Here is a 7577-nt window from a genome sequence, read left to right as displayed (position 1 = left end):
TCCCTCACCTCTTCTTCTGAGATAAAAGTGTCGTATGCGCCTGGGACCTCCCCTGGTTTCAAGTGCGTTCGTCCGAACGTCTACGAGTCCTGGTCTTGGCGCTGATCCTGGACATGGAGGAGCTTTGACCCTTGGCGGACTACCACGAGGACCGGCCCACTTCCTCCGGACAGGTACTGCAGTGCCACCAGGACCTGGAGAGGCTTGGACCCCTGGTGCACTGCCAACAGGATTGGCCCAATCCGGGGAGGCCTTTCCTGCTTGCTGTCCCGGATCCTGCTGTCCGGGACGTACTACGAGGTGGAGGCTTCCTGACGCCCCCTGCAGAGCAGTTGATGAGCCTAGCACTGCCGAGGTTTCCAGAGCTGCCTACCGCATCCATCGATTACCATGCAGCCTGGTGTGGACCCAGCCCTACCAGAGTGCAGAGGCGCCCAGCGCTAGCTGCACACCATCAGTCAACCAGCACAAGCTACTCGTCTTGGAGGCAACCAGCGCCTTCGCTGCAATGGCCCCCGAGATGGGCACAACTCGTGAGATCCCTTTGAGGAAGAACTGTTTCTTGTTCCACGGGCCTGATGGTGACGTGTCAGTAGATGACCTTATTGATGCCGTAGAACTAACTGCCCGAGACGATAGTGTCCTTGGCCTGCAGCACATGCCGGGCACTAAGTTTTTAGTATGTTTGCGCACGGCTGCACAGGCGACTAAGTTCATGCTTTCAGAGGGCTTTAAAGTCAATCACGTTAATGTTTCAGTGGAAGCGGTGGGACCTCCTACGATTTTCGTTAACCTCTACAAGCTCCCGCTTTACATCCCTGAAGATGTACTGCTTTTTGCTCAGCCATCGTACGGGAAAGTGAAAGGCGTGTTACACTCGAGTGTGCTTAGTCATCATAATAAGTGGAGTGGTGTTCGAGTGGCCCGAACGGAAATGAGTAGGCCAGTACCTAATTTCATGACCATTCAGGACCACCGAGTAATCCTTGAATACCGTGGCATGCGTAGAGTTTGTACAAGGTGCGGCGATGATGGGCAAATGGAAACTGCTTGCACAGACCGTTATTGCAAGCGTTGTGGCATCTTTGGACATGAGACAGAGAGATACATGTGAAGAAGAATGCAAGCCGTGTAGTGGACGCCATGCTACGAAGTCTTGCTTTAGGTAAAAGTCGCGCGTCGAGGCGGCCCGGGGCCGTCCGTCCACTAACCTGGTAGGTTCAAACCATGAACACACGAAGTCCCCTCCCTTGCATAAACTAGAGCCCATCAAGTCTTCCTAGAGGTGTTAAAGCCCCGTGTTACACGTATGCCGACATCTACGCCCAATTATTGGAACGGTGGAGACAAAACTGAAAACGAGGAAAGAAACAGCGCTTTCACGAGCTGCTTCTCAGCTATAGTGACAAAGTCGACGAGCTCGGTGATTCGGCTTCAACAGATGTTCAAGCCATCCCAACAACAGAAGCTGAAGGAGGCTCATCACCAGAGGCCATGATGTCGACGTCATAGTCACAGTCCGAGCAACATGATAGAACTACGACTAAACTGCAACACGAAGAACACTCCTCAACACATCGGTAACCGGCCAACAACGGCCAGCAGATACTACGCGATCCCCGAGGCTCTACAGGCCACTGAGGAAAAAACATTAACAGAGAATGCAAGCTTGAATGGCACGCTAGATGTTGGGAAGGTTGCCCGACGAACGACCGAAAAAGAACAAGGAGAGGCGCCGTTCAAGATCAAATTGTAGGGAAAGGATGCCAAACACAGCCTTGAAAGCGAGAAACCACGGGAAGAACACCTTGATCATACAAACACGCCACGTCGTAGCAAACCCGACACAAGCACTGACAGCGACGCAGTTCCGATAATTAAATCCAAGAAGACCACGGACTCATTCGCCTAAACACGCCGAAAACATCGTCATCTAGTGATGACAAATGCGAGAATAATCCCAAGGCGGGACTACAGCACGAGAGGATGTTATAGAAACATCTACTTTTTCCTCTCCCTTTTAGCAGTTTTGTTTATTCCATAAGTTCGATACAAATGGAAATTCTGCATTGCGTTTCCTGTAATGTCAGAGGTCTACGGAGTATCGAGAAACAAAAAGATCTCTCGCGTATTGCCTAGGACAATGACAGACATTCGGTTATTACAGGAAACCAATATGCGCACGCTACAAGATGTGATGGCTTTTCGGGAAGCTAATGGAGTAGAGTCTTGGAGTAGAGCGGAGTAGAGTAGAGCGGAGTAGAGTGGAGTCTTGGAGTAATGGAGTAGAGCTAATGGAGTAGAGACAAGTCTTGCAGTACAGGTGGAGTCTTTGTGACGAACCGTTATCGGCATGGAGCATTTGGTACTTGTGACACTAAAGGCAGAATTACATGCCTAGATATTTTTCTTGGAGGCACAAAAATTAGATTAATCAATATATTCGCGCCGGTGACAAGAAGCTTAACCAATGATTTTTTTAATTCCTTATGGGATTATATACTTGCTAATTCACCTTGTGTAGTGGTCGTCGTCTTTAATTGTGTCCTCGATCCAATTAGAGACATCCGTGGGCCCGTACAGGGGAAACCGAATTACCACGCACGAGAGCTCCGAAGGCTATTAGCTTACCACTCCATGTTAGATGCTTGGGTTGTGGTGCATGGCAACACCTTTCGGAGCCCGCGTTCATGCGGCCAAACAGAAAGAAGATTAGATAGAGCCTACCTGCCACCACGTTTAATCGCAGAACTAACAGAAATCGACATAATAGAGGTCCCAGAAGGTTCCAAAATATTCAGCGACCGTAAGCCATAAAGTTTCAGGTTAAAAGGTCAGAGCGGATGCGTCAGTAACCCATGACTCTGGCGAATGGATATGGCATTGGTACTTGACAAAGAAGAATGCGAAGTTATCCAGCAGAAACTCGAAAAATGTCTCGACAAAAATGAAAAAGCCGCAAGTGGGCTTATTTTGAAAGAAATTTTTAAAGAAATCCTTATCCAGGCGGGTGAAAGAAGGAAAATAAGAATCCCGAATACACTGAATGACGTATTACGCAGAATCCGCACTATAGAAAGAGGCGGGAATTTAACTTTCTGCATGCAAGAATATTTGGAATCCTTACGCACCAAATGTGCTAAATGTTTGAAAGAATTACGAGGTGCTACAAACCGACAAACTGAAACCCATAAAGGCGAACAAGCTAACGTGGAACAAGCAACATTCGACCGCAGTCTAAATACCAGGAACAAATGCAAAATTGATGAAATCCGTATATCAACGGCAACATAACGACAGATCATAAATTTGTCAAAGTAACCGTCGTGTAACACTTTCGGATGTCAGAGGCAAGATCAAGGCGAAGCCGATAGCGAAGCACATGAGTCATGAACTCCATGAAGGACGACGGAAGGCTCGCGTCGACAGACAGCACCGACAATTCAAGGGTGACCCGTACGTAACGTACGTGGACGTGGCGGCATACCCTGTAGGCGGCCACTTCGCGGTAGCCGCCGTGAACGGGACAACTCCTTGACCCTCGCGGCCTCCGTAAGGGCAGAGACCCCAGCTGCGGCTGAGACCATAGCCGCGGCGCTGGTAATAAAGCAAGAAGACAGGATAGGCAAGGAAGTCCATGTCGTTACCGACTCGCAACTGGCCTGCCGTAACTTTACCAACGGACGAACACCGCTGCTGGCGGCTCAGATTCTAGGCCCGAGGCTGCAAGAATACCATCAAATCACGTGTACGCCGGGCCACGCGGGTCTGGAGGGGAACGAAAGGGCGAACGCCCAAACTCGAGCGCTAATCAACCGAGCGGGGCAAGACTAATCGTCTCATCAATCCCCACCTTTTACCTTCATGCCCCTGCCGTCCAATTACTGCGGCTGACTCGAGATCCAGCGACTCAACCGCAGGACTTATCCTCCGCCTCCCAGAAAGCTCAGCGCTGAAGATACCGTATCCAACTTATTCAGACCAACACATTTCCAAACCTACACAGGTACAGTAAAATGCTCCCACATACATATGGCGGCATCTGCCCCTGGTGCGGCGACACACGCCCTACACTCTTTCACATCTCGTGGAGGTGCGGGGGCAAACCTCAACACTTAAAGACTCCTAGCACGTCATTTGAGCGGTGGGAGGTACAGCCGACCGGCGATACCCTGGCGGGACAAGAAGCTCTCGTCCAGCAAGTACGTCGAGCAGCCATGGCCAGTGGAGTCCTGGAATGAGGACACCACCCACTCGACCTCAAGAGCAACCACCTCGATTGTCCGAATAAATGTTTTTTTTCTCTCTCTTTTGCAAGATGATAGCCCTATTCGAATATCAGAAAATCCCAGTTGGTTCCGAGACCTACCACAAGTATCTGGTGAAAATAAAGAACAATTCTGCGCCTCAGTGACAATAGAAGAGGTATTAGAAACGATTCGAAGTATGACGAAAGCAACCGCTCCAGGGCCAGGTGTCACTTGAACCGGATTTTATTACACTTTTTTTACATAACTGGCCCGAAATTAATAGAAACGTTAAATACACTAATTACTCACAAAAATAAACCCGCCTCTTTCAATCAAGAAATAATTGTTCTACAGGAAGAATCTAATAGTGACCCACTGGATGTTAATGCCTAGCGACTTGTTGCTTGCTTGCGTTTCCTTCCTTGAAAACGCTGCGCTCGTTACTTTTCTGTCAGGAATGCTCTGTCACACTGATAACGCGCATGCTGCTCCTAACTTGGAAGTGCCCGGCTCGCAACGTTAAAGAAAGGAAATGCGGTCAAGGCAGATGACGATTATTGTTCTGAGGCAAATATACACCCCAAAGGGTGCAACTGTTTTTATACAGCAACTGCCAGAATCCACAGTCACAAAGACATGCCCTGAACGAATATATTTCACCCAAACTTGTGTGGATAATGGCCTCTAGAAACTTCCATATCAAAACTGTTAAAAGCGAACAAAAGGAAAAACCTCTTCGAAAGATTACTAACAATAGTGATTATGTACAGTCTTTGGAAAAGAAGAGGACTAGCTGAATTGAAAAGAAAAACAAAAAAATATGTCTCCGGTTTTCAAGCGTGCACGTGTCTTGAGTGAAATTCTTACCGATGACTAGGCAGCAAATACAGTAGACCACTTCTTAAGGAAGTGGCATACTCGTTTCTGGACAATTAAAAATGACAACATTAATTCACCGATCATCTATCATTAGCCAGTGTGTCACATATTTCCTATGGCGCCTAAGAAGGCATATCCACAACAATGCTCACGAATTAGGGCTGTGCTAATACTTGCGTAACAAGAGTCGTCACGTAGAAATTGTTTAATGATGTAATGATGTAATAATACTTCATACAATCAAGTGTGAATGCAAAACTTCAACAAGTGCATATAAATTCGCTGAAGGCATGGTCATTACGCTTTTATAATGGAAACAAGATCGTAAATAATATTGTCAACCCGTCCTTTGATTAGTATATTGTATATATCATTGTCCGTTTTAGGCTTTTGTGCACTCGAAAAGTGTACAAGATGAACTGAGATATGATATCTCACGTCAATAAACTTATTTTTGTATGAGACACATCGCTAATACTTGCCTGAACAACTAGACACAAACGCGGAACAGAAAGTTTCTGAAGCAATGGAACAAAGGGTTTCCTTAGAGTTCAAAAAAAACAATATTACCGATGTACCCCTGCTTGATTTTTTTTAATACAGATGTAAATTAGAGGTGTGTAAATTGCGAGGCGCGGTACTGTTTCTAGACTAAGATACATTGTTAATATCAGCCCGTCGCAGTGACTAGTCTTTGAAACGAGCATGATATAGTTGTTAGTTTTGTATGTAACCTGTTTATGTGAAAATATTTTCGTATCTTTAACTTCCCTTTTAATTGCGTTGCATTCTCATTTTTTCCTTTACTTCTTTGTAGACAAAACTTTAACTCTACTCTTCACGCTACACTGACGCTCTGTTCCTCACGTTAACACGTAGCATCATATGAGCTCACCCAGGCACTTTGTGGTAGGAAGGCAGGCTCCTGTCTCGCCTTGTTTCCGGCCACATGAGTTTTAAAAAAAAATGTTCTGGCAGTTCCAACCCGAAGGCGAAGCATTGAAAGCAATAGGAAGCGAGAGAGAGACAAAAGGGAAGGAAAGACAGGGAGGTTAGCAAGTGTAAATAGCGGCTGGCTACCCTGTGCTGGGGAAAGGGGTAAAGGTAATAAAAGGAGAAGGAAGAGAGAAAAAAAAACAAGAAAAATGCACACAGTAACGCGATGTTACGCGCAACAATAGTCAAAGGCGTTCGCACAATTCATATGTCCTTAAGAACTTGAGCAATAGGAAGGTTTATCGTTGAGATGAGCTCGTCTTGGAAAGCTGGCGCGACAGGAAGGACAGCCAACGGCGTCACAGGCGTCACGTGTGGATGGCGCCCGAGACACAAGGAGAACCATCGGCGCTCGTCAGCGCCCAAAACCACGGCTGCTGTCCGTTCCGAACGGACCATGCAGTGTGTGCACCGGGGTGTGATTTGCATACGGCTGCTTAACAGGAACGCTAATCAACGTGCGCGCAGCGCGCGTGCAATAGTAGCGGCAGCCATAAATGTGCACTGGCTCTGGCTGAGCTGAGGAGAGTTAAAAAAAGAAGGGTCTTCAGTCCGCGCTGTGAAGGTGGTTAGAGAACGAAGCTGCAAACGACAGCTACACAACGAGTAGCCATTGCGACGTAGGTTGAGATTATTTGCGTGGCAACATTCACGTCCACTCTGCCTAATTATTAGCCTAAGACGCTTCGACGGCGTGCGACTTAGCTTGCGCCGCTACTTGGTGCACGTGCAAAGAGTGGACAGGAGAGAAGACAAATTCGCCGCGCATCATATGCACGCTGCTTTTCGGGAGCCCTCACTACACGTGGCCTTCCCACAGCACTGTCACAATGCAAATAATTTGATAGGCGGGCTGTTCTAAGTACGAAGGTGTGCCTACGTCACTCTCTGCTTCGTATGCCACAGTCAAGCTGCCGTCGCCGCAGCAGTTTGCGCAACAGTAATCTTTAACTGGAAACGTAAGCGGCGAGCGCTACGTGCCTAGCACTGCATGTAGGCGCAGTAGCACATTATCATCAGTCACGTGATTGGGATGCTTGCTTTGAGCTCGTTCCTTATTGGAACGTATGGTGTTCTGTACGTTGTATGCGTGATTCCAAAGAATGTATGCACTGTTCCCTACACTTTCTGAGTACTTGTAGCCTCGGCCTTACGGTGGTATGAGCCATTGCGTGTGGGGGCGTGAGCAATAGATTATGATAGTTTCCTGTCGATGTTAAGCCACAAAAAAAAAAAAGCGGCGTCCCAGCCATGGACAGCTCCGCTGTAAAAATGGTTCTGGAGTGGGAGCTAACCCAACTTCTTACCAACAGAGGCGATGCCAGCGCTTGCCTTGACTTCATCTCTGAAAGGAATACAGCGCCAGCTCGAGTCCGCTCACAACTTCAGTGATTTTGCTATGCTAATGTAATGGCTAGAGTAATTGGAAATTAAAAGCTAGTTTTCTTTTTT

This window comes from Dermacentor variabilis, chromosome 10, assembly GCF_050947875.1.
Source record: "Dermacentor variabilis isolate Ectoservices chromosome 10, ASM5094787v1, whole genome shotgun sequence".
NCBI classification, from domain to species: domain Eukaryota; kingdom Metazoa; phylum Arthropoda; class Arachnida; order Ixodida; family Ixodidae; genus Dermacentor; species Dermacentor variabilis.
The sequence above is the reverse complement of the archived record's forward strand: the minus strand, read 5'-3'. Positions refer to the sequence as shown.